General features: G+C 43.8%; 1 long non-coding RNA gene across 1 annotated transcript; it reads right to left on the bottom strand.

Moving 5' to 3' along the window:
* Window positions 1-62: 62 nt before the first annotated feature.
* Window positions 63-27,581, bottom strand: LOC123349326. Its single transcript, XR_006573461.1, has 3 exons — window positions 27,490-27,581; window positions 3,730-3,810; window positions 63-180 (listed from the first exon to the last, which is right to left on the bottom strand). It is a non-coding gene; the product is annotated as an uncharacterized LOC123349326 (long non-coding RNA).
* Window positions 27,582-27,615: the final 34 nt, after the last annotated feature.

Here is a 27,615-nt window from a genome sequence, read left to right on the forward strand (position 1 = left end):
TATGTCATGGGAGCTTGTCAAGATCTTGATAGCAAGACCGATGGTGCTCTTGCGACCGAGTGTGACAGTCTATGCAGCATTCAGGAGAGTGGAAAGTTGATGAATGATACGTTTACAGAGACAACTGTGCCAAGTGCTGGAGATCCAGGCTAAGTAAAGTGTCATCTTAGAGCTGGGTTTCTATCAGCAGACAAGAAAAAAAAAGTAGAAATATGAGAGAGGACAAACCACACGGTAAATGTCAAACAGAATCACAATGCTGTGTGAACCTGGAGATTTAGTAGTAGTATTTTAGCACTGATGTTGCAGTAGGGCCTGAGGCTCCAATTGAGATCAAGATCCTGTTATGTTAGGGTCTGTACATAAGAAGTTATGGTCCCAAGCTGTAACTCCTTATTTATTTGGAATGCCTATCCAGTGTGCCTATCCCATCTACCCTGGGTGAACGTATATTGAAAAGTATTAACATTACCAAATAAACCCATTACAAATCCCCTATCACGCAGGATTCGGTAGCCCTCTTAGGGTAGGTTTACACTTACCTTCCCCATTGACGCGGTGAGTTCGACTTCACGGAGTTCGAACTATCGCGTCTGATCTAGACGCGATAGTTCGAACTCCGGAAGCGCCGCGATCGACTCCGGTACTCCACCACTGCAAACGGCGGTGGTGGAGTCGACGGGGGAGCCGCGGAGTTCGACCTCGCCGCGTCTGGACGGGTGAGTAGGTCGAACTAGGGTACTTCGAATTCAGCTATGTTATTCACGTAGCTGAATTTGCGTACCCTAGTTCGACCCCTCTTCTTAGTGTGGACCAGCCCTTAGAGCCATCTCTTCTCAAAAGCCTGAGAGAACAGATGGCAAGTTAATCCCATTGCAAAAGTGCAATAACAAGAGGGCCCAGGCCAAACCTCACTGACTTAGGCCCGGTCTACAATGCAGCGGCACAGCTACAGCACTGCAGCTGTGTCAGTGTAGCAGAGATGCTTCTTACATCAACAGAAGGGGTTTTTCCACCCAGTGCAGGTAATCCACCTCTCCACGAGGTGATATCTAGGTCAACAGGAGAATTCTCCTGTAGACCGAGCTGCGTCTACAGTGGGGGTTAGGCTGACCTCACCACACCACGCAGGGTATGAAATTTTTCACAGCCCTGAGCAAGGTAACTAGGTCAATCTAATGTTTAGGTATAAACCAGACCTTTGTGTGTTTTGAATCAGGCCTAGAGACCCAAAACATTGCAAAAGACACCGAAGAAAATAGGATGGTCAGTTCTGGGATATGTTATATATATGTCTTGTTTTAATACAACAAATGCTTCATTTCAGTACTTTTCATAAAAATAGCCTTTTACTCAAGATTAAGGCTACGTTTAAGTCACAGGTATTTTTAGTAAAAGTCAAGGACAGGTCACGGGCAGTAAACAAAAATTCACAGCCTGTGACCTGTCCATGACTTGTACTATATACCCCTGACTAATTCTTGGGAGGGGAGGGAGCAGCCCAGAGGTGCCACAGGTGCAGGGGGTGGGCAGCCCAGGGAGTGCTGTGGGTTCTCGAGGGAGGGCTGGGGAGGCCGTGGGTGCTGAGGGGGACCAGGACCCCTGCTGTATGCTGGAGGTGGTGGGGGATGGCAGAGCTGGCACATTCCCTACCTTGCTCCATGCCTCCCTGGAAGCAGCAACATCCCCCTCCCTCTGCTCCTAGGCGGAGGCATGGCCAGGCAGCTCTGCGCACTGCCTCCGCCCTGAGCGCCGGCTCCACAGCTCCCATTGTCTGGGAACCGTGGCCAATGGGAGCTGTGGGGACAGGCAGGAGAAGCATGCAGAGACCCCTGGCTGCACCGCGCCTCTGCCTAGGAGCAGAGGGATGTCACTGCTTCCGGGGAGCCCCTGAGGTAAGTGCCACCCAGAGCCCTCATCCCCTCCCGTGCCCCAACCCGCAGCCTCAAGCCTCCCAACCAAACTCCTGCTGCTGCTGGGGGCAGAGGCCCGAGACTGCTCCAGCAACGGCCAGTATCACTGGCACAGGGGTTGCCTGAGCTGCTCTAGCAGCCCCTGAGCCACGCGCACTGGCCACAGCAGAAGTCACGGAAAGTCACAGAATCCATGACCTCTGTGACAAACTTGGAGCCTTACTCATGATCAACCCTACTCTAACAGCGTGCTCATGTGATGGAGGAAAATGAATTCTAAATTGCCAGCTGCCACCAGTTTTAATCATTCACTTTCAGCCCAGTTCTTAGCAAAGTAATTCAGTCCTTACCATTCTGATCCCCTTTCTCAGAAGCAGCTTTGGTACTCTGTGCAGAAAGGTGATCATATATGCCACAGAAACGCAATGACTAAAGTAATGCAGAAACACAGTATTCCTTAACTACTTCATTTCCTTATTACTTCAGCTATTTAAAATGTTGAATAGTAACTAAGGCTGCAACTTCACATTGAAACAGAAGTTTCTCTGATGTCCGAAACTGAATACCAAGCCTCAGAGCAGTTTGTAACTTGCCTCTATATCTCATGATCTTTATTGCCATGTACCAATAAAATCATTGTCTTACACAAAAGGAGGCAGATGCTACTTTGCTAATGATTGTTTTGAAAACAAGCAGCACCCTGATGGCACCTTCCCAAGGGGGAAATGGGAAAAGAGCTTGAATTTCCCTACCTCTGAGTAAGTAAACTATACACCCCTGTCAGCAATCACAGCATTCAATGCACCTGAAGATTTGATATGGAATGCATTTGTGTACAAGCACAACGCACATACACATACAGGGCCAAAATTCCATGTACATCGCTTACAAATCAGATTAATTTTCGTGCATTTAAGAAGTTCAATCCGCTAACTAAGGCAATCAGGCTTTGGCTCATTCTACTAAATGCATTACTGTACATGTACAGCAGGCATTCAGAGAAGATGTATAATAGACGAAGTTTGGGTGTAAGGTTTATTTGCATGACTTTAAAAAGGATCTGATCTTATAACTCAAAGATGATCTCACAAGCCATCTGTGGCACTGCTTCCTTCTGCAACTCCTAACATATGCAAATAAAGACTGCCGCCCGACTTTACCCACTGTCTACTATTTGTACAAAGTTTTGTTTGTTTATTTTTAACAAACTATTTTCTTTGTTGTTCTCACAGTTAAAAAACCATATTCTGTAATGGTCCTCAGTAAACCTTGTTTTAGAGAGGAACTGATGTCTTGTTATTAGAGCAAGACAGTAGGACTCCTGGGTTCCTTGTCTGCTTCTATGTGACTTTTGGAAAATTTTGGAGAGTTACCTCAATGCTTTGTGTCTCAGTTATACCCAGCTATAAAATGGCTCACATAAAACTTTCCTACCTCACAGGGTTGTGAGGCTTAATTAAACATTTGTAAAATGTTTTCAGATCCTCAAATGAAAGGCATAAACTCACCCACCGGTGTATATATTAGAACACACCTACATCCACCATTACATAGCACATATATGAGAACATAGAAGTATTCCATTGTTCCTCAGTACTGTTCTGCACAAGGTAAGGATCAATGTTAGGTTTCAAAATGGCATGCTGATTTTTACAGGTGAGTAATTTAGCAGCAGGGAGCAATTTATCTGTATTGCCAGGGCATCAGAGAATACACAAGCTGCAAGAGGGCCTGATGGAGATGTAGCCAGCGATGTCGCAAGCAGTGAGAACAGAAAACAAGTTTGTACCTAGCGGTGCTGGGATAACCTCCTCACCTGAGCAGGGCTGGCGCTGGACCAACCTCACCTTACCTCCCTCCTGAGGAGTCAGGGGATGGGACAGTCACCTTGTGCTGCCTGAGGAGAGAGGAAGGGTCAGAGACAACGTGCAGGAAACATTCCAGCCCCATAGTGGCTTCACCCATTTACCACCCATTTATTCCAACTGAGGCTGGCACCATTCAACTTCAAAGCCCTTTCATGGACTCCCATGCTGTGGGAGGACCCTGTACACAAGCCACCATTAACAACCTACTCAATTATCACTGGTCTTTAACTATTAACTATCTATGGGGGAGGGCTTATTTGCATCTCTGTCTTGCAGGTGACCTTTGCTTCTACTTGTCAGGTTTTTTGTGGATGGCTGTTTGAGGGTGGATCCCAGTAGTGTCCACACTGGTTTTGTTTACATCTAGCAACAGCCGTTTGATGCCATTAATCACAAATGTGCTTTCCTGGGGAATACTACAGAGCTCCATCTCATCACCCCTTTTGGTCAATGTCAATGCACCAATACTAAGGGAGGTAGTGAAGTTTTTTGGCCTGGCCTATAGTCTGTATTGTCAAAAGAGCAGGAGTACTTGTGGCACCTTAGAGACTAACAAATTTATTTGAGCATAAGCTTTCGTGGGCTACAGCCCACTTCTTCATCTGTATTGTGACACTCAAGTTTAATCTCTCCAATGTGACAACACTTAGCTCTACCTCTCCTTTTTGTTTACTCATGAGTTTACTGAAGGCTCCTAGCTTCCCCAATATTTGACAGAGGTTGGGATGAGGATGGGAGTAAAATGCCTTAGACTGAGCTGGAGAAGACGAAGATGGTGAAGCATCTGGAAGACCGGGCCAGACCTATTCCTGTGTCTATTGGAAGCATATATCCTACCTTGGCTTGTATGACTTGTAGTCTCTGGGTCATAGAGCTGTAGCTGCTCTTGGATTCCCCAGTGACAGTGCAGGGAACAGAATGCCTTTTTCATTATTTGAAGTCTACGTGACCTTTCCTCCTTGATGCAGATCTCAGCACAGTAATTTATGTCTGTTTCACTTCAGCTAAGCCTAGATTACTACATTATAGTTAGCTTCAATTTCCTTTGATTTCTGTGGGCATTGAAGTTACTCAGTATCTCTCATGATTTAGTCCAGGGGTCAGCAACCTTTCAGAAGTGATGTGCCGAGTTTTCATTTATTCACTCTAATTTAAGGTTTCGCGTGCCAGTAATACATTGTAACGTTTTTAGAAGGTCTCTTTCTATAAGTCTATAATATATAACTAAACTATTGTTGTATGTAAAGTAAATAAGGTTTCAAAATGTTTAAGAAGTTTAATTTAAAATTAAATTAAAATACAGACCGCCCCCACCAGGACCTGGGCAGTGTGAGTGCCACTGAAAACCAGCTTGCATGCTGCCTTCGGCATGTGTGCCATAGGTTGCCTACCCCTGATTTAGTCCATATGTATTATACAGCTGAGCATTCAACCATGAATCTTTGCTACACAATGGACTGAAAAGCTAGTTTTAAGTGTAAGTCAGAAAGTGTAAGTCAGAAAGATATTAGCTAGTTCTACAAAAGATGTTGCTTCCGGGCCAGCATTCATGGTCAGATACTAAAAGGCACAAGATGACTTTGTTTCCCATTGTAATATAAGATTCTCATAGCTTGAAATACTATAAACCAGATACTTTTAGTAGGATTTATTCTGAGGTTAGAGCAAAGTACACCAATATAAGTGAAGCTAAGGATATCATTATTAGGGGTGTGTGTTATTTTGAGAGAGATTTTGTACCACTGATGATGTAGAAGAGGTTATAAATTTAGAAGTGACTCTGTGCAAAGGACATCCTGGGGTTCCGTATTTGGTCTCTCTGAATGACTTCCCAATCACTTAAGTCAAAAGATGATTTTTCTAGCTGCAAGTGCTGTAAATTCTGCCTGGGATCTGAAAATCAGGTGGTGCTCTTTCAGCCACTTACATCACTATGCTGTAATAAAGATTCTACAATTAGATCTTATCTGGAAATGTATCTGGTAATGTATTGCATTAATATGCGAGGGCAAGTAAAATCTATGTCATTCTTCCAAAGTGGTACTGAATTCCTACACAGGAAAGTTAAAATAATCCCCTTGCTTTTGTCAACTAAGCAGTTATGACTTGAAACCAAAGGGACAAAACTGTTGAATGAAAAAGTGTCATTTTACCAGTTCACACTTAACCGCACTTTAAAATGGGAAAACTGAGATCGGCCTCATTGATGCTGAAAGGAGTGAGTCAGAGACCTGTAAGCGACTTGGAGAAGTGTGATAGCAATTCTTCTACACCACAGGATTCTGGCTGGCATTATTTGTGTACCATTAACAATGGGACATGCTCAGACTTGAAGAACTAGTACTGACCTTCCCTTGATAATCATTTATACACTCCTTGTTTTGAGTACTCCACCTTAAAGTTTCTCATGAGTCACTCTATCTTTGGAGAGAAAAAGTAAACCCTGATGAATCCTGTAAATTTCCAAGTTCATAATATACCCCTTCAAAAGGGCTTTATCTGCAGCTACAGCGGCACTCCACACATTATTTTTTTTTGTATAGTCTGACCGCAATACAGTGTGACTTTAAACATTACAGAATATCTGAGCAGACAGGGACATTAGGCTTGGTTTGGTGCCAATCCTTCTGTTCAAGTTCAAAGCCAAAACACTCATTGAGTTCTGTGAGATCAGGATAAGACCTTCCCCCGCCTTCTCTCTCACTGTGGTAGGTTTATAGACTCATAGACTCATAGAATGTAAGAATGTAAGAGCTATGGTACGAGGGTCCTTCAGTACATGCCCCGCAAAAAAGTCCCCCCAAAGAGGGCACAGTGGATATTCAAATTGATACTGTGATCATAGCCAAAATGCTTATGGTGTGGAAAATAAAACCAGATTGTAGCTCAGTGGGGAGACTTGCTTATTGGAAACTCTTTTGAAAGCCGGTATGGACAGAGCATGGAACTGGTACACCTGCATTTTCATTCCAGCTCTTCCACTGACTCATTATATGGCTCTGGGCAAGTCACATGCAGCCAGTTTTTCAAACAAGGCAACTAATTTTGGATGCCTTTCTTTTTGAGGGTGAAGGTAGGAACCCCTCAAGCTGGGCATTCAAATTAAGGGGCATCTCTAATGATTTTCACCTTAACCTCTTTTTTTGTTTTTCCCCATCTGTGAACCAGGGCTGATGATACTGTCTTCCCTACCTGCCTTGCAGCTGTGTTGGGAGGGTTAAAGAGTAAATGTTTGTAACATGTTTTGAACATACCGCGAAATGTAGAAGTGCAGAGTATTAATACTATTGTCACTATTTCGTTACAGAAAACAGTCATACCAAAACACTCCTCCGTTGCTGACATAAAACGAATTCCCCACCTTCTTTAGAACATCAGAATCTCATTTTGCAAAGAACGCTATTTAGTCATACTAGTCCAGAGCCTGCTGAGCTGTTGAGGGTTGCACTGTAGAACGCCGTGCTAGGGCACTGATTAATATACATAAAATGGGTGCAGCTTCTACACAGGGTTCAAAAGGCAAAGCATGCAGGCCGGGGGCATGCAGGAACGTGGTGGGTTGCTTCAATGTGAGGGGGGAGCCTGAAATGGCGTGATGCAGAGACCTCTAAGAAGTAACGGTTCTGTTCCTTCCCATTGACCCCCTACTTTCCTTTCAGATGCACACACTCTTCTTCCTCTCCTCTCTTTCCCCGGCCCCGCCCCCCGGTCATTTTGGGCCCAGTCTTGCATATCCAAAATTTCTCACCAAAGATGGTGGGGATTTTCATGCACTGAGATGACAGAATTGAGCCCTTTTGAGTTAAACTGACCTCCTGGCTACTTCTCTTTACCAGGTATCTTCATGTAAAAAGGAGCGAGAGCCAGAAGGTACCTCAATGGCTAGCTGCCTCTTCAGATGCTTAAATGCAACATTTAGGTGCCACTGATATTTTCCAAACCACTGCTCAGCTGCAGCCTAGTTCCACAGGCCCTAGGTCCCCTAGGTTTCCACCAGTAGGTGTGAGCAAAGCCATGTAAGGGCTGCTGCTGCCCCACAGCTAACAGGTTATACAGAGCATTAGCCCCAGAAGCCCCAAAGCAGCATTCTCAAACTAAGCATTCCCCTGCCTCTCTTGCCTGCAGAACCTGAGCGTGTGGGCATTTTCTAAGCATGTCCACAATATCGGGCCCTGCACAAAAGGCAGCTGAGGAATTTTTTGGGTGTGTGTGTGTGTGTGTCCCCAGAACACTCAACAGCACAGTGATTAGTGTTCTCACCTGAGATATCAAAGACTCAGATTCAAATCACTACTCTGCCTGACTCTCCTGTATCCCAGATGAGCGCTCTAAGTGGCTGGGCTATAGTCTCTCTCTCTCTCTGGTTTTTTAAAATAGATTGGCCTGGCTTAGGCACCTAACAACATGAGAGGGTTTGTGGCTGAGAATCCTGAGCAGAGATAGGTGCCACAGAACCATGGCATCTTCTGAGTGGGGCTCCCTCACAGTCTCTCCTGTTGAAGCTGTTCCACTGGGTATAAATAATTAGAGTCACTGAAGCAGTGGGACCGGACCTGGGGGGTCTTGCACCTCCCACGTGAGTGCCCTAATCACTGGGCTACAGAGCCTTCTTGCTTCCTGGCCCAATGACTAAGTATTCATACCCAGTGGAACAGGAGAGACTGAGGGAACCTTACATCAGAATATCTCATAGCTCCATAGTTAGAGCACCTCTCCCCAGACCCCTCCTCAAATCCTTTCTCCCTCTCAGGCAGAGTGGGGAATTGAACTTAGGCTTCCCACATCCCAGGTGAGTGCGCTAAACACTGAGCTAAAAGTGATAAGTGGCCCCACCACCAGATTTTGAATGAGACCCAATCCAGTAGGTGGCTCTGAGCATCTGTACTGGATCAGGCCCTGCCTGTGAGATAGGCTGGCTGATGCCTGTCTGCCTCTGGTTTGTGAATCTCGCGCTGGGGCTTAGGCAGGAGATAAGCATCCAGATACCTAGAGTGAGGCAGCAGTGCGCATGCCCAGAGGCAGAAACTTTGGCACTGGGGGAACTTTCCACTGAGAATTCAGGCACCAAGTGAATTTAACTGCCTAACCCTGTCGGCACCTTTGTGGATCCCAGTGGAGACTAAAACTGGAACTTAGGCACCTAAGTACTGTTGTGGCTCCAGGCCTTAGATCTTGCAGTGATGAGCAAGCAATGCCTAAATACCTTTAAAAATCTGGGCCCCAGTTCCTTTGCCCAGGTCGGGTTTTGCTAGTTGGGCCATATAGAGAAATTGGAGAGTCTGATGACAGTTAGACAGTGTAAGCTCTGAGCAATTGAAGAAGCCTATTCTGTTTTCTTTGTTTCCCAAGGTTAGTGCTATTATCCTTTCTAACTAAATTATCATTTTGCTATCTTTGCTTTGGTGACACTCTTTTAGCCATGTTTAGAAAGATACCACACAAGCAATGTCACACCACAAAAACCTGGAAACCGCACGTTATTTATGACTCTCTCTTCCCCTTCATACAAGACAGTATACTCTAGGATTGTTAGTCTGTCTTCCCCATGCAGGCTGGCATATTATATCCATGACCTGTAAAGCGATGGCATGCCCTGTGATCGCCAATGGAGGGGGTTTATCAATGAACTGCAGCAGGAATATAGCTATCGTCCGAGTCTGATTGAGCACTTCAGGTTTGACAGAAATAACTATTCATAAATATTTCCTAAAGTAAGTGAAACATGCTGAGGCAATAGCCACGTGCATTTGAACAGAACAGAAAGAATAATGCAAAAGCTGGAGAGATGAACTATACCAAACAAACAGGAATAGCTCAGAGGTGTTCCGTCTGATAAATCAACATTTCTGTGTTTAACATAGACATGACTCCAGAAAATATTCTTTGTATGCAAAAGATGCCACCTTTGACTTTAAGGAGTATACTGTAGTACAGCTGCTTCTGCTAATGGATGTTCACAGGCTACACGCCAGTGCTTTGCAAACAGACAAATTTATGATCTTTCAGGTACACACGCGTGACTTGTTTGTAAGATCTGTGCTTCTAATTCGGCTCCAAAGATTCCTTTCTTTCATTATTTGTGATTTTTGCAAAAAGTCCCCACAGGCACTGGATATTATTAAAGTCTCCTTTTTAAAAAATACCAGGCCAGAATCCCTCCATTGACTTTAAGGGACACATTTCAAATGTATGCTGCTGGAACTAAGATCAGTGTTATACCTTAGATTTTTATGTCACTTGCTGCAGTTTTTACTTTTTTACCTACAGCACTTTGTAAACTATTAAAAACTCTTCTAGCTACATTTGTAACACTGTATTTTGTATTGACATTGCAGAAAATGTTGTTGTGTTCTTAATCAAGAACGGCCCATTTCTATCTGCACTCAATGAGGTATGGAAGCCTAATTTTCTCATCCGATGTGGCAAAACAGAATTCTCTCATTTAACCTTTCCAGCCAAGGCTAGCTGGCTGGCTTTCCCTTTAATCCTTTCTAAAATCTTTTTTCTAACCTAATAGCGTCTAAAATGCAGAAAATTGCACTGGGCCTTGAAAACATTTCCAGACGAAATCTCCCCTCGCCCCAGTACTTTTATTTGTTTTGTTTCTTTGTCAGTAGAGGTTCTCCATCCTGTTCAAATCTAATTAATGGCATCTATAGGAATGGGTGCAAGTAGCATCAGTGATGATGCTACTTTCACCTTCATACATTGCATATGCACATATCATTTTCCTTGACTTGCTAGGTACCTGCTTATGCTTAGAAAGAGAAATTCCTTTTTCTCTCCATCATGAAGTGTCCCTTCACCACAAGGTGATCCAGCAGCACATCACCACATGACGTTGAAACCTATTACAATACCCATCAAAAGTGTGTGTGTGTATGTTGGGGGGGGGACTTCTTTTCCTATATTGATCTACTTTAACCACTGATTCAGCGTACATGCCTGGTAAAATACTGACTTGAGAGATGCTCATACCCAGACAGGAATTGCAAACATAGGAAAAAGTTGGACAAACTATTGGTATGACTTCACAAAAGCAAAAGTTACATGTTTCAGAAAAAATGCAAATGGACAATTTAACATGTCTCCAGGATAATTGTTCATTATCTGAACAGAATTTAGGGAATGGATGTTAAGAGGAGATTCTGCCACTAACTCCAATGAGAGGATCTTGGAGAAGGTCAGGTTCTGTGCAATGGCACTCTTACTGACTGATAATTTTGTGGCTAATGATAGGCGAACAGGTTTAGAGAAAATTCACTCAAAATTCAGCCTGATCCTCGAATGTTTCTGCTGTGTGAAAATAGTGATCGGACTGTTACGTTTTTAAAAGACTGTCTAAGTGCTTCCTGGTTACAGTAAGCAGAAGCGCCAGACCACCACCACCACCACAAGATAGGCATCACTACCTTACCTTTTACAGCTTATAACTCAGCTGGAAATAGAAAGCACAAGAAATCCCTGGACAGAACCATAAGATTTCTGGAGCCCTGAGTTTAAGGTAAACTTTAAACTGTGCAAATGGGCAATGAGTTCTGCCAGATCACACAGTATTCACTGGTGAGTGCACTGAAGAGGGCAGCTATACAAATCTCTTTGGGTTTGACAATGCAGAGTCTGAATGTTCTGTGGCATTTTTGTGCATGTGACAATAAGACCATACTCACGTGTGCAAAGTCAGCTTTCAGCCATGTTGCAATCTCAGAAAATTAAAGGCGCATTGTGTCCAACACAGGTGATTTAAAATCAATAGGGCATTATGGCCTTGTTGCCTTGACAGCATTTTGTGTCACTAGTTCAGAGAGGAGCATTTGTGGCATCCCATTTGGTCTCATAATATTCCCCCAGAGAGCTTCTCACCCTAACTTAGTGTCTAGCCAGTTCTAAATTCATTTTTCTGTAATAATGATTCAGTGCCCTTTATATTGATACAGTGTCTTCAATTCAAGGATCTCAATGTACTTTGTAAACATTCATTCTCACAGTAAGGTTGTAAAGCAGATGGTACAATATTTATTTTTACAGGTGAACATATCAAAACCCAGAGAGGTTAAGCAACTTTCCCCAAGGTCATTCACCACCACAATGGCACAGTTGGAAAGATATTCTTAATCCAGGCTCCCTGCTCACAGTGCATTGCTCAACCGGCAAGACCACATTTTCTCCTTAAATAGCCACTATCCTCATCTGGGCCACACTTTCTGTTTCAGATACAATCCCTTTTCTGGTTTGTTATTGTGATGTGCTGACTTTTTCCATGATACTTTTCCTAAAACTCAAAATACTGTGAAAAAGTAAATAAATAAGAAATTTTTAATACCATTTGGAAGAGCCACTGTTTGCAAAGTGCATCCTTCCAAATGAATATTTTGCAACCCCCACATATAGCAGCATATCTTTGTATCAGGCCCCTTCCCCCCCGCACCTCGTTCTAAACCTGGCCAGCTTTTATCCTTGGATAGTAAAGTGGTTTGGGTTAGTTAGTGTGCAATTAAGAAATCCAAAAGAATAAAACTTCATTCTAAACTGTATTGATTGAAAGCGAGGCTATAGCTATATTTATCTAGTATTAATAACAATATTTATACTGTACTGTCCATGATCACAAAGCCCATCTTGGTTTAGACGGAACATGATAGTTTTACCACAAAACTGCAAGATGAACTGACTACCAACATGGTGGTTCCTTGCAATTAAGCACTTTAGTTAACAATTTGGTGTAATATTGTACTCCCGCTATATCCCAAGGTATGAAGATTATTAGTCCACCCTTTCAATGAGTCACAATCCTAAAATTGTGTTAATTGCAGTAAAATTACATCTACCAACGGGGATGGCATTTGGGCTTCACCATGGGTGGCTGCTTGTCAGGGATTGTAAACCACGACCCCAAACAAGCAGAGTTTGAAATTCTTGCCTTAGAATTCAGAATTAGGCTGGTGCGTTAGAGGCGTATGCATATGGTTTATGGCATAAAGCTGTGGAAGAGCAGCCGAACTGTAATGCACATATGTTGTCCTGCTATATGGACCCACAGCACGTCAGATATGCGCATGGACAATTGGCTAACGTGGACATGGCAAGAAAGCACTCATCAATTTCATACAAATAAGTTCGCTGGCAACAGCAGCACATTATGGGTCCAATTCTGCATTCCTTGCATAGCTAACATGCTGGTGACCTTAACATCCATGGGAGTTGAGGGCACTCAGGTCCTGGCAAGATGTGGCTTCATGACAGCAGTTACATTTTAGAAATATTGGGATCAAATTACTACTTTTTCCAATCTTGAATCCTACTACAAACAACCCCAAAGAACAACCAGAGCCATTCCTATCAGTGCTCACTATAAATACCCAAACCATAACACTGGCAGCAGCAAGCCCGAATAAATCATGGTTTAAGAGAATGCATGCCACTTGCACTCTTATAAAAGAAGCAGTTAGAAGACTTGCCCAATCTGCTGGGAAAGGCTGAATAGTGTCTGCCTTCCCCGGCAATGCGCCTGTATCCTGAACTCAGACTGAAATGCATGGAACAGAACAAGTCAAAATGAGTTCGCTCCCACAGGAACCTTTTCATTTCTAAAGCATCTGCCTTTTAGTGGTGGGAGCTCCTATTCTGGAGGCCGAGTTGGTTGACTACGTTAAGGAAGAGGCACACATGACATGCTCTCCTATGGAAGCTGTACTTTAGTTCCTTGTGGTGGTGGTTTTTGTTAAGCTAGAACCAGGGCATTCAGAATGGAAGTACCATATACAGCTTCCCTTTGTGTATGGAAAAACATACAATGGCCACAACTGTTCTGTTTCCCTACAAGCCTGGATGATAATGTTGCCAGAATTGGAACAATACTGTCTTAATGGTGCCTTCTGTGCAGCACTGAAGCTACTGACTAGGGCATGCTACCAGCTTAGGCTAGTTTAGTGCTTTGTGCCAGCGCTAACGCCATGTGGCAAGGCTTTTCCAAAGTCCAGTCAGGTGTTGTGGTGTTAGGCTCTTGTGTCACAACACAGAAGTCCTCTCAGTTAGCTGGGCTTGAATGTACCCATGTGGCCACTAATATTCACAGACCCACTACCCTCTGAACCCCACTATTTTTAAAGCATTAGCAGAGAAACGCAGCGACCCCTTGATACATACATCCAGCTAAACAATCCCTGAAGCTTCCCTACTCCTTCTTCCTGGTTCTCCTTTCCTCCAGGGTCCTAGCTCCCAACCTCGTTGCTCTATAAACACAATAACAATATTTATCCTATCATTGGCCACATAATCATCTTCTTTGTTTGCCGTCTTAGATAAATATCATTCCAATCATAGAGACGGCTTCATGAGTCAAACTGATGGCAGTTCTCCAAAACCTGCATACCCATGGATTTGTGTGTGAGAGAGACAGCGAGCGAGATAGCAAGAGAGATTCACTAAGCTAAGAGTGGGAAATTGGAAGCCAAGTGAATTGAATGTAAAGCAGATAATTATGTATAATTAATTTACTGACTAATGATTGCACCTGGTACAACCTCACTGAAGCATGAGATTAAAAAATAGGTTTGACATTTCTTAATAGACTGGTTTTACGTTAGTGTTACTGTCTTTTTGACTGAGCCTACATTTTTATCGCTGTGTTTAATTTTGTGTTGTTTCATACAGAGTATCTATTAAAATGCAGTTGCTTAGCGCTGGTGAAAGGATTGACATCACGGGAGAATGAAGCTCTCTATATGTGCAGCACAAGCACAAAAACTTCACATACTCCTGCTACACACTAATTAGCCTGAAGGCTGACATGGAGGCAACCCCTTTAGGGCAAGTCTACACTACCAAAGTAAGTTGACCTAAGTTATGTCGATATACAGCCACTGCAGTAATTAAATTGGTTTTACACATTCACACTATGCTGCTTGTGTCAGCAGTGTGTATCCTCATCAGGAGCTTGTGCACTGATTTAACTGCCAGTATGGGGCATTGTGGGAGGGTTTCTGAAAGGCAGCAATGGGCGATGTGAGCTACACAGTGTCTACACTGACACCGCAGCAACCTAACTACATTGACTTTAGCACTACGCCTCTCGTGGAGGTGGAGTTAAGTCAGTGTTGTGGGTGAGGTACATTGGTGGGAGTTACATTTTAGTGTAGACGCTTCCAGAGTTAGGGCTACGAGCTCTGTAGTGTAGACCTGGTGTTAGCTTAGAACAGTTCACCCTCTATGCTCTTTCAGCCCATGGCCAAGCTGCCAACAATGATACCAAGTAGTCATGTGTATAGTGGTAATTTTGTGATGTGGTTATCTCTCTGGTCAAAGCTTTCCGCCTATTGTAGCCCACCAAATAGCTCCCAGAGATTAACAATGTTCAGATACTACCAACCTGGGCTGGAGTCAGACTGATGAAGGTGATCCAGAGGTAAAAGTTTCCAGAAATAGGGGGTGCAATCCTGGCCTAATGAAGTCAATGGCAAAATTTCCATTGCCTTCAACGGGGCCGTATTTCACCGATGGCACTGACCATTTCCCAAACCATTCAGACTCCTTTTGTAAGGTGTTTGGAAAGAATTTTTTCAACTTTTATTTTCATACTCTGATTCCTGATAGCCAGTGTAAACCAATGGATTCATTCAGATGCAGGTGTCACAGAGCATAAGGCTTCTTTCCAGACAGATGTGTTGGAATGTTAGTCTCTGTATTGTAAAATGTGACTGCCTCTCAGCTTGAAAAGGAGAAAGATTGAAAAGAAACTTCTCCGAAGGATAAGACTCTGAATGACAACTGAAAACACCAAAGGCAGCTGTCAGACATGACCGAAGAAAGTAAATGTACATGATCTTATGTACAATGTAAGTCAGTTTCCAATTCATTATTATCATTTTTTAACAGATTTTGATATGGAAAGGAAGAGTTGAAATCTTCTGATGGAGAAAAAAATAGATTGGGCTATCACAGTGAAATGCAACAGCCCCCCCCCCCTCCCCCGTAACTGTAGTATGTGAACACCTCACCATTTTAATGTATTTATCCTCACAACACCCCTGGGAGGTCAGACAGTGCTATTATCCCCATTTTACAGATGGGGAACTGAGGCACAGGGAAGTGACATGCCCAAGGTCACACAGAAAGTCTGTAGCAGAGCAGGGAATTCTCAAGTCCTGGGCATCCTTCCTCTCTGGATGGTTCCTCTCTTGATGATTTTAAACAAATCAACATTGTTTTCTGAATTGCTAGTAACACGCCACATTTACAGGGCCTCATTCTATAATCCCATTAATTTCAGTGCATGCTGGACAAGATCCACAGTCACCGTTTTTAAATGTGTGCAAATAGTCTTTGTTTATGTCCTTTATAGTTTTTCAGTAAATCCCCTAAAACTGGAAATATTTCCTGAATGTGCCATGGTCCACTGCAGTAGAACTAGGATTTATATTTTAATAAGACACATTAAGTACTTTGTGAGTGAGATGTAAAAAACATACATGCTGGGCCAGATCCTCAGCTGGTGTACATGGATGGAGCTCCAAGGGCTTGAAACCTGCTGTCATTTTTTGCAACCTGTTAGTTGGCTGCTTGTGAAGTGATGATTTCATAATCTCCTTTAAATGATCAACCTGAGCGAAATCATGCTGATTGAGTCCAGTAACTAGTTGTAACATAATGATTTGCTGTCAAACGTTCTACCACAGTATTGTGAAGACTGAATTAACGGCCAGCTGCTAACTTGGGTTACTTGCCCTAACCACCAGAATTATGCCTTCATAACAGCAAGAAAAATAGCAGCCCCTGTGGTGGCTTTAAGAGCTTTCAGAATATACAGATGAGAGCGTACGTAGTTAAAGTAGGTGTACTTCTAAGACACATCTACAGTTTCTCCATGCAATACAACAATTGTTGTGTTTTGCTTCCACCCCTCCCCTCATTGTAAATGCAAAGATAATTTGGCCTGTGTCCCATCTGTCCCGGGGCATGGTTTGCACTTGACTAATGACAACAGAGTAAGAGAACCCACTACATCTGTGCTGCAGCAACAGGTAACAAAAATGTGAGCAATAAAAAGTGTAACCATTTGTCCTGACTTTGTCTGTAGTAACTGTTATCAACAGCAATTTGTCTAACTCTATGAGACCAAAGCCCAGCTGACTTTACTGACACGAGTAGTCCCACTGACTAAAATGGCAGTCAGCCTATTTGAATTCTGGAGCCATTCTGTCCTTTTGTGCTGAGAAGCCAGAACAGAGCATAGTGCATGAAATATTTGTAAAACAACAGCATTCGACATGTAGTATTGTACCTGTTTTAGGTAATGAATTATAGAGTCAATGAGTCTGATTCGCTGCTATGCTACTCCAGCTGGACATTGATATAGCTCCATTGAAATCAGCAGCCAAGCGGGAACAGCACAAGGTGGTGAATCAGGATTTTTCTTTCTGATTTTGCAAAATCTGTATAGAAATTAAAAGCTCTTTCTTGCAGAACATTTAATGTATGTGGCTTTTCCCTGCGGTACTTATAAAATGTAGAAGCAACAAGAATGCGTCTAGTCTGCAGTTTTACTACTCAGAAATGACCAGAAATGTAAAAGTCTCCATTATGTTTTGTGCAAAATTAATTCAACATCATCACTGGGGTGTTGATTAACTCTCCACGCTATTCAAGGGAATGAGCCAGGAATTGAGTAGCTGTAAAAGAGGCATGCAATGGGAGTGAAATTCACCCCGGTGCAGAATGCTAGCACAAGGTCTATGCACCACTTGGGTCCTCAAAAGAAGATCAATTCACAAAAAAGCCATAAGTTCTAATTTATTTATGAAAATATTCAAACTATTGGGAATAATGGAGACATTCAGACAAACCATGAACTATTTGTGGCTAACTCACAGAGGGAAAAAGCACCTAAATGCAGCAAGTGAATTATTTTCAACAACTAAGTCTAATTATAAAGCACGCACATAAAAATGGGCTACAGTAAAAACAAAGGGCCAAACTCAGCACAGAGGAGGCTCTGGCACTATAACCACTTACATCAGATCTGAATTGGGCCCAAAGCTTAAAATGTTTCAGCAGTTCGAGGCAGTCAGATAGAAAGACAAACCACACGCACAGACAAACCCCGCTTCCTTTTTTTCATTGGCCACATTTCTTTCACCGTATTACATGTTGCTAGAAGGTAAAATAACAACAGCTTCTTGCTGTTGGGAGATGAGTTTTGTGCTGGAGATTTCTCAATGGTGTTTAATGCAAATCATTTTAATTAGTCTATAATTCAGGGTGAAATTCACTTTGCTGCAAAAAACCTGATAATCAGGCACTGTGCAAGTAAAACATGGGGAAGCCAAATCCACCCTCCTACTCAGGGTCTACAGTTCTAACAGTGAGTTCAGCCCTTCTAGGCTACTTGCATAATCAAGGATCCTGTTTACGTCCCGGTCCCATGACCACCCTTAAAGACAAATATAGACGCCCATCCCAGACATCCCACTCAGCTGTTCTGCCCTATGGTGGAGTTTAAGTGACAAGGCTTTTGCATTCTGGAGCCACACTAGGGAAAATGTTACCTTTCCTAATCAAATACCTGCATATAATAAATGGGAAACCACAGGATTGTTTTTCCATGGACACATGGAGTCTCTGAGGCTCAGATCCACAAAAGGTATTTAGGATCCTAACTCCCACTGCAATGAAAGACTCTGCAGAGTGGCTGAGGAACAAAGAGGAATGGCGATACAGGAGAGAAATCATGCACCAAGCTTCTTTCCAATTATTCCAATGTGCTGCATCACGCATTTTAATATACAATAAGACTCGCCAGTCCAGAGTCTCTTCTCACTTACTCCACTATAAATCAGGAATAATGCTGACAAAGTCCAACTCCAATTAAGTATAAAATGCCTCTGAATGAAGAATCAAGCCATTATGTACTTAACTTTCTGCACCTAAGTGCATTGCACATTCTTAAAAATTAAGCTTCTGAGTAGTCCAGTTGTATTCAATAGGACTATTAATCTGCTTAAGTGTTTTGCTGGATGAGAGCTTATTACAACATATATTCTAAGCATGATGATTTTGTACACATGAAGATTTATTTAGAAATGTTATTTAGCAACATCTTTTAAAAATATATAATGGTTTCATACTGGAAAGGCATTTGGTAGGATAGAGTCTGATCTGAGCTCCTAATTGAAGTCAATAGTCAAACTTCCCTTGATGCCAGTGGGAATTGGATTGTGCTAATAGAAAATACAATTGATTACAAAAGTAGGAATTGATTGAAAACATAATTATCAAGCTTTTAAAAGAGCTGTTGACTGATAAGATCATTTTATATAAATATTTCTAAATGTTTTTATGCTATACAAAATTATTTAAACATGGTTTCAGGGATTCACAACCCCCCCCCCCGCAGTAATGCAAATACACATACACAATAGCAGGACAATGCTTCATCATAAAGTGACAACATCTCACCAATTGTATATTATTACCTGCATTTTTTGTTAACAAACAGCTCATGTCACACTATACATGCCCTTAGATTGCCACATACACAACCAACTGAAATTCAAACCAGGGCCGGCTCCAGACCCTAGTGTGCCAAGCGTGCGCATGGGGCGGCGTCCCAGCGGGAGGGCGGCAGGCGACTCCGGTGGACCTCCCGCAGGCATGCAATACAGACGTGCCTGCGGAAGGTCCATGGGAGCCGCGGGACCAGCGACCACCAGAGCGCCCCCCCGCGGCGCGCTGCCCTGCTTGGGGCGGCGGAAATCCTAGAGCCGCCCCTGATTCAAACAACTCATTTTAATCCATTTTCTACTGAGCAGCAGCAGCCAAAGCTTCCCCTGGTCACAGAGCATTGAGCGCACTGGCGATACACAATAGGCTATTTAGCCATAAATCTCTAATTATGAAGGGTCCCACTGCTGCTCCCATTGCAGTCAATGTGACTTTTGCCACTGATTTCAAGGGGGGCAGAATTAGGCCCAAAGGTTTTTTGTGACAGGCCTCTAGGGGGCTCAGCCACTGTAAGTGTAAATTGGTGTAGCTCCATCTGGCCCAGAACCAGTCTTCCCTGGCTCAGCTGCAGTGTGCACCTTCTGCTCTGCCCAAGACAATGCGGGGTCGGCCCCTTGTACGTGGCATTAACCAATACACTAGCACACTAGGAGAGTTCATGTGTATTTTTGTTCAAACTATGACTGATGCTGCCGGAGAACGATGGTGCTGAAATAATGTGCCTTCATTGTGCAATGCAGTGGTTGTATAAGACTAATAGCATTTTCACAAAACCGTAGTAAAGCTAAAGGGGATATAGCTGAAAATGAATGACACAGGAGGTACTCACGTGAACAGTTTCGTCTGGACTGCCAAAGCAAAGGCGGAATGTGTGGAAATATACACATTGTAACTGTACAAGATATGCCAACATTCATTTTTGTTTATCACATATGTCACCGTGACTCCCACATTTGTGTAGGGAAAGGCGAAGCAAGACCTGCGGATATACGAATCCTTTCCTAGTACCCTCTTAATCATTGTTTTAAAGCCTGGCACTCCAGAACTTATTGCTTTCTATTTACTGTACATGGTGCCTTTGATCCAAATCGCTCACAGTGCTTCCAAATATAAACTTGTGCTAGCTCTATGGGGTCTGTACATGATGCCCATTTGATGCATAGATTTATAGGAAAAAGCTTTTGGCTCAGCTCCTCAAAGGTACTTAGGTGCCAAACTCCCACTGACTTCATTGAAATCAGCAGGAGTTAGGCGCCTAAATCCCACTGAGGATCTGGGCCTGGAGGCCAAAATGTACCTTTCTCATACAAGTACCCCAATGACTCTAATGGGCCTGCACCCTTGTGCAGAGGGCCAACACAAGGCTCATGCAGCCCTTACATCCTTAAAATGGGGCTGAAGCAGGCCCCAAGTGCTACATAGCTCTTGCTCTGGCCATCGGAGCAGGGGTAATTTCACCCTCAGAGAAAAAGGGGGCGAGAAATATAGTGATCACAAAGTCAGACAACGTAAGAGTCAAGAATAGAACTCACAAGTCGTGGCTTACAGCCCCCCTTTTCTAGCAACTTGCTGTGAGGGGGATCTGGGTGTTATATTAATCCCCCTAAATTATTTGTAAAGTGTTTATTGACATGCTGTGTAGGCACTCATGTATTCTGATGATGGACACCCAGGGCCGGCTTTAGGCCGATTTGCCCCATTCCCCGGAATCGGGCTCCGTGCCTAAAAGGGCCCCGTGCCGGTGCCTAGAAGTGCCCCATGCCGGTGCCTTTTTAATTTTTACTCACCCGGCAACACTCCGGGTCTTCAGTGGCATTTCGGCGGCGGGCCCTTCACTCGCTCCGGGTCTTCAGTGGCATTTCGGCGGCGGGCCCTTCACTCGCTCCGGGTCTTCAGTGGCATTTCGGCGGCAGGCCCTTCACTCGCTCCAGGTCTTCAGTGGCATTTCGGTGGCAGGCCCTTCACTCGCTCCGGGTCTTCGGCAGCATTTCGGCGGCGGGCCCTTCACTCGCTCTGGGTCTTCAGTGGCATTTCGGTGGCGGGCCCTTCACTCGCTCCGGGTCTTCAGTGGCATTTCGGTGGCGGGCCCTTCACTCGCTCCAGGTCTTCGGCAGCATTTCGGCGGCGGGCCCTTCACTCGCTCCGGGTCTTCAGTGGCATTTCGGCAGCGGGCCCTTCACTCGCTCCGGGTCTTCAGTGGCATTTCGGCGGCGGGTCCTTGAGTTCCTCCGAAGACACGGAGCAAGTGAAGGACCCGCTGCTGAAGTGCCACCAAAGACCCGGACCACCGCTGGGTGAGTACGAATCGGACCCCACACTTGCTAAAGCCGGCTCTGTGGACACCTTAGAAATGCAGGTAGTAAATATGGTGAAGGAAGGTGCCTAAATCATATTGAATTTCAGTGGGACCTAAACATTTCACTTCCTTAGATGCCTTTGAAATCATAGTCTAATATTTTGAGTAGATTATAGATGCTAAATGTGAGTTAACATGTACATGACTTACACTATACAGGGAGAAATCTTTATCCAGCATCCATAGGAGGCACGTTGCAATAATTTTCCTGTTTCCCTTTCACAAGGTGCACACTACGTGGTATGTGATATTCAAGATTAATGGCTTCAGAAAAAGGATACAGGGCCGAGAACACCAGCACAGATGTGAAAGAGGGGCAGTTCCAGTAACTGAGTCAGTACATGGAGATCCTCAAAGATCAGGGAGATGACAAAATACTTTAAACAAGTGCTTTGTTGTTATTATCTCTTGTTCCTTTCACAAACAGGGCATTGTCTGACATGGCTGTCACTAACCTGGTCAGAATACCTTTCAGGCAACATTATCACCATTAGTTGGTATTTAGCTTCTCCCAAATGGATGCCATTAATGTTAAAGGCAATGAAGTTACTATGTTAAAGAGTAACATTGATTGAATTCTTCAGTATTGATTTCCCCTTTCTACAATGCTGTATCTGCTCTATTCTCTCTGTTAATCCAGGCAGTATAACACAATTCGTTCACTTATTTACACTTCGTGTCAAGTTTAATTTTTTAAAGGTTACTGTATGCCAGCCACAGCTATAGAAAGATGAATACACTTTTTTATATATAGTTGCTACTTCACTGATTTCTTCTTTGCTTGCTAGAGTGATGTGACTCCAGACCAGATCCTCACACAGGCAGAAGACCCACTGCAGAGGACATGAAAATGGAATTTACACTCTTAGATAGATAATGGGATTAACTGCACAACTGATTTTGTAACAATAGTTTGATAAATTATCTAATCCATAAGTAAAAGTCCATTGATCTCAGTCATAGATTTGGCTAAATAAGGACTTCAGGACATGATTTCTTTAATGTCATGTGCTTTTTCAGAGAAGGAGGCCAAGCCACAAAATTCCCCTACAGCTCTCACTGAGCTGAGTTTGCCCATGGTTTGGGGAGGATTTGAAGCTGGGGCGGGGGGTTTGATTCCAGGCTAATTTCTAGGTTTTTTTCCTATTCTGCACTCACCTCCAGTACAGAAAAAGGCTAGGAACCCGGGCTGCAAGAGATCTAAGATGGAGCTGGAGGAGAGGAACTCTGGGCAACACTTGGAAACAGTGTGTTCAATGAGCTTAGATGAGCCAAGGCAGGTGGGAAGTAAATGAGTGGAAGCTAGGTCAAATTTGGATTTTTTTTTTTTAGGGTATGTGAGGCCAAACATGATGGGAAGGAACCAGAGAACAGGGAGAGCTTAAGGAGGAGTGCAACAGGAATACAGATGGGGAAAGGGTGGCTAGGAGGAAGATGGGTTTCATTCGGACATGTGGAGGGCTTGTAATAAGCATGAAACCTCAATGTTGCTCACTGGAGAGAAAGAGGACAAGGGAGATGGGGTCGCGTATGCTGTTAGAAGGCCAGCTGAGCACTCAGCCCATACATAAAAGATGGTCTGGTGGAAACTGTATTTTGAATGCTCTGAATCAACTTCTTTTATCCATTTTATTATCTTTCCAGTATGAAAAAAATGTACTTAAAGAAGGGGAGGGGAGAGTTCGGAACTGCCAAGATTTCTTGCCGTAGTGAGATCTTTATTGTAAAAGGAAACAATTGTACCTTGAAGTTAAGGGAGGCTAAAAATGATCCTTTGTTATGATCAGCCCACAAGCAGTTGTGGCAACCCTCTTAAAAGGACCTTACATATCACAACAGGGAAGGTTGTGTATTCAGCAAATTGACTATCCCAGGTGGAGAGGTAAAGACAGAAATAAACCCTAGTTACTGGTTGTGAATCACCTTAACATCAGAGCTGCCAAAGGTCACTTTTCTACCTTCTAGCTAGACTGAACGCAAGGAATAGCAGCTGAGAGATAGGAGCAAAGAGGCATAAAGACAATTTGAGGCACGACAGTTAAAAACTAATTATAACAAAAAGATCAACAGACTAATCATCAAATGAATTAACTAAATAGCACTACCGTGAGCATCAGACAGCAGCATCAAGAAATGATGCATTTACCTTGCAATTATTCTCAACAATGAGTTGCATGTTTAGTGCTGTAATGGCAAACACTGGAACCTCCCGTACATAGTAGCACGTAATTACCAATGAATGGAGGTGATTCGGCAGCTTTCAGACATGACATCAATGAGAGACCCTAATAGATACAATGAAGGTGAATGGATGAGTGGTTTACTTTCTTGACAGATTCCAAACTGGGCACCAATCCTCTTGACAGTAGGTGCGTAATAAGCAAATAATAACATGAGTTGTGTAGTTGTCAAGAAAACAGGAGTGTGACTCAGTATGTCATACTTCAGTAATCCAGCAGGGACCAGGTGTAGAGCTGTGCAGGTACATGCACTTGTACTAGCACTGTGGACTGTAAAAGTATGAACTAACTAGTGAAGCTTCAGCTAAGGTTTAAATATGCAGATATGTGGTTGGCTGAGTATATAGCAAATTTGCCATGGTTAGATGGCTCTCCCTATGAGCCCAAATGTTGCCTCAGAACAAATTAAACAACATTAGACCCTGATTTGATAAAGCACTTAAGCATGTGCTTAAAATTAAGTCCACGAGTAGTCCCATTAAAATGCTTTGCTTAGCTTCCAACCAAAAGTCTATAAAATTAACTTCTGGCACTGCTGGAACGAGTGTTCTGCCCTGGTAGTGTGTCAGATACAAACAAGATAATCTTACGGTTTAATACTTTCAGAGGCTAAAATTGGTACAAGCACAGAACCGTCCTCCTTAGAAAATGTATGGTTTTCAAGATATGGTAGAATATGAGAAGGGGATCACTTCATTTCCCTAAACCGGGAAATCAAAAACCCAAAAGATCAGAAATGGGACACTGACTAGGTATTGTGAATCACTGGGTTTATGAAACAATTTAGAAGCAATTTCTTAGTCTCCTTTTGCTGGCCTGTGTGTTAATGCTATGAAAGCTGTGCTGCTCGCTATCTCAACACGGTGGCTGAAAAGTCTTAAAGGTGGCCCTACGTGTGTAAGATCATTTTGGCCTTTACATAAAGAGCATCTGAAACTGCCTTGTTGGAAAACCTAAATGAAATGCAGAGTGTTGGTGATAAATTAACCACCTTTCGTTCCCTTCCATTTCATTGTATTACCAATAAATGCCTTTTTGATACTTTGGTAACTAGAACTATAAATCCGTAACAAAACTATGTCTGCTGAATCACATTAGCATGGTTACATTGAAAGATGACTGGATAATGTAGGCTTCCTCTAGTTAGCAGGACTTGCCAAATACTGTCTGCACAAGTATTCAAGTAGCAAGTACAGTTGTTAACGCGCTCTTTGGAACCATCTCGCCTTCCCCCTCATTTGCAATTACAAGGTCCAACTACAGTTACAGGGGACATGCCTCATCTGCCAAGCTTTATCCTAGCTCAGCAAGCCCCTATAAATCCTATAAATCCCTCCATGGAGTCTGTCCATCATTGCGCTGAACAAGCATTTCCAGAGTCCTGCCTTCCATGGAAAGGGAGTGATTTATAGGACTTGCAGGAGCTTTCTTGGCCGGGAATGGGCCCAGTGGATGAAGCAAGGCCCCTGCAATTGGAGCAGAGTTCAGGTGGGCAGGGGAGTGTGCCAGTTTGGAGCAGCGGGTGAAAAGCAGACTCCTTTTCCCTTACTGTGGACCCTGACACACACCGGCTGGCCCTCAAACCATACTATGGCTGTAGTGTCTAGAGCCTCTTGATGTTATACTTAGACTCTCTGGGCCAAATTTATCCCTAGGGAAACTCAATTGACTATTATAGTCCATTGTGTAAACGTGTATTTTGGCAAACGTTTAAGCCCTTATATTGACTTAACCATCCACCCACTCTACAGACAAGTGCTCTTTACTGAGGAGCGGGCCCTTTCTGTCTTTCCTCAGCCTCTAGCAGGAGCCCCAGCTCCTTCTCCACCCCTCCTCCCAGACTAGTGAAACACCAGCCACGTCCCTAGCCTTTAGCCCTACTCCCAGTGCCAGAGTCCATCCCTTCCTAGTGGGCTGGCAACACTGCACTCTACTGTCCCTCTACTCTTGTCCACTGGCCCCCAAGTTCCTACTCACCCACTGACCCCTGGTAGTTGCTGGCTTGAGGCCAGGGTCATGAACTGGCAATAATGGGAGGCTAGAAGCTCTAGGCTTGGGAAGCAGGGACCTCCCACCCGAGAGGGCACAGACGTGTTCTGGTCACACTGTTTCCTCCCTACAGTTCTGACCTGCTTAGCCTACTGTCTGCCAGAACTCACCTACCCTAGCACAGGCTCCATTGCTAGTAGCCTCACATAAACCCCTCACAAGTGGGCTGTCCCCCACTGAGAAGGCTTAGCCAGAGCATTAACAGAGACGCAATACAGCCTAATGTGGAAATAGCTATTTTGTAAAGCAGTCGTCCAGGTGGTAGCTATTGATCAAAGTGGGATACCTGGCTGGATTTAATTTTTATTGGAAAATAATGGAAGCAATTATCCAGATGATATCGCCAGCCAATCACTTCCCACCTCCTACTTTTTTTTTCAATGTGAGAGAATTTGGCGCAATACAAGCGCAGGCTGGTAAAGAGGGTGGTGGTGGTTTTGGGTTTTTTTTCTCTTCAAGGTTTTATTTTTCAGGGTCAGATTTGCAGCTGACCTCCTTTCATACACCCACAAAATGGGCAGCCATGTTTGTGCACAGAAAAAATGCCCCTAGAAAGGAGTGTGGGCATTTCTGATATGAATCCTCGGCTCCAAACCCTCCCCTTTGGGTCAGATCCACTCTTGGAAAGGTCCAGTTTTATGGTTCCAGTTTGACTATGCTCAAAGTCTCACAATAGCCATCCCTGTGAGAGTTCAGACTAAAATGGTAGAAATCTAGTGCGTTTAGATGCTCGCTAATGAATCTACCCTTTTGGCCTAAAATCTTTTGAAACTAGCTCATGAGCTTTGGAATGGCTGGCGTCTAAACCCAAACCCTAATTCAGTCTTTACCTCACACCCTGGCCTCTGGTCTGCTAATTTACATCCCAAACCGGAGCCTATGGCCCATCTCGAGCACAAAGCTGCATTTGTATACGTATATCAGGGCGTTAGCTTGTGTGCTCACATACCCATGTGCATTGCACCAGCAGTTTTCACTGTGTACAAAGGGATAGTATGGCTCAATTCTCAGCTGTGATGAGCTAAGGGGTAAGGAGCCTGCACACCACCTTTATTGCCCTCCAACTCTTGGGAGAGACAGGAGCCAATTCAAGTCCTGGGTCAAGTTGAAGCCCCCAGTGGCCTGCTAAACTGGCTTTCCGCCTGCTTCGTGCTGCCAGAACAGCACAAAGCAGGCAGAATGAGGCCAGCACCAGACCTTACAGCTGCAAGAGTTGTGCTTGTGTTAATGGAGCCAAAAAATTGGCCCTGAAGGGCAAAAGTGATTGTATGTTTAAAAAATTTAAAACACCCCAGCAGTCCAAAGTGAATGGCTGGGTGAACTCACATCTATTAAGCTTTAGCCCGGCACCTTATTTTGCATAGAGATCCTCTGTAGCCTAAGCAGAGCACTAGCAGCCTGGGCAGGCGCTACGAGCAAAACCTCCTTTGAATGCAGTTGTGCATATAGTAATTTATAGCACACCCAGCAAACACACCCATCTAGGAGCTATGTTCAGCTAACCAGCCTACTGCTCCGCCAGCGCTCCCCACCCAAAGCTATCCTGCGAAGCACCTCCAAATTACCAGCACAGCTGCTTCCTACTTCGGCTCTGGGGTCAAGTTCAGAGCTTCAGGCTCCTCGCTAGAGACTGCGTCTCCATTTGCTTCCATTTGTTGAGGCCTAGGAGCAGATGGCAATAAGCACCTAGT

This window comes from Mauremys mutica, chromosome 14 (genome assembly GCF_020497125.1).
Source record: "Mauremys mutica isolate MM-2020 ecotype Southern chromosome 14, ASM2049712v1, whole genome shotgun sequence".
Lineage (NCBI taxonomy): Eukaryota > Metazoa > Chordata > Testudines > Geoemydidae > Mauremys > Mauremys mutica.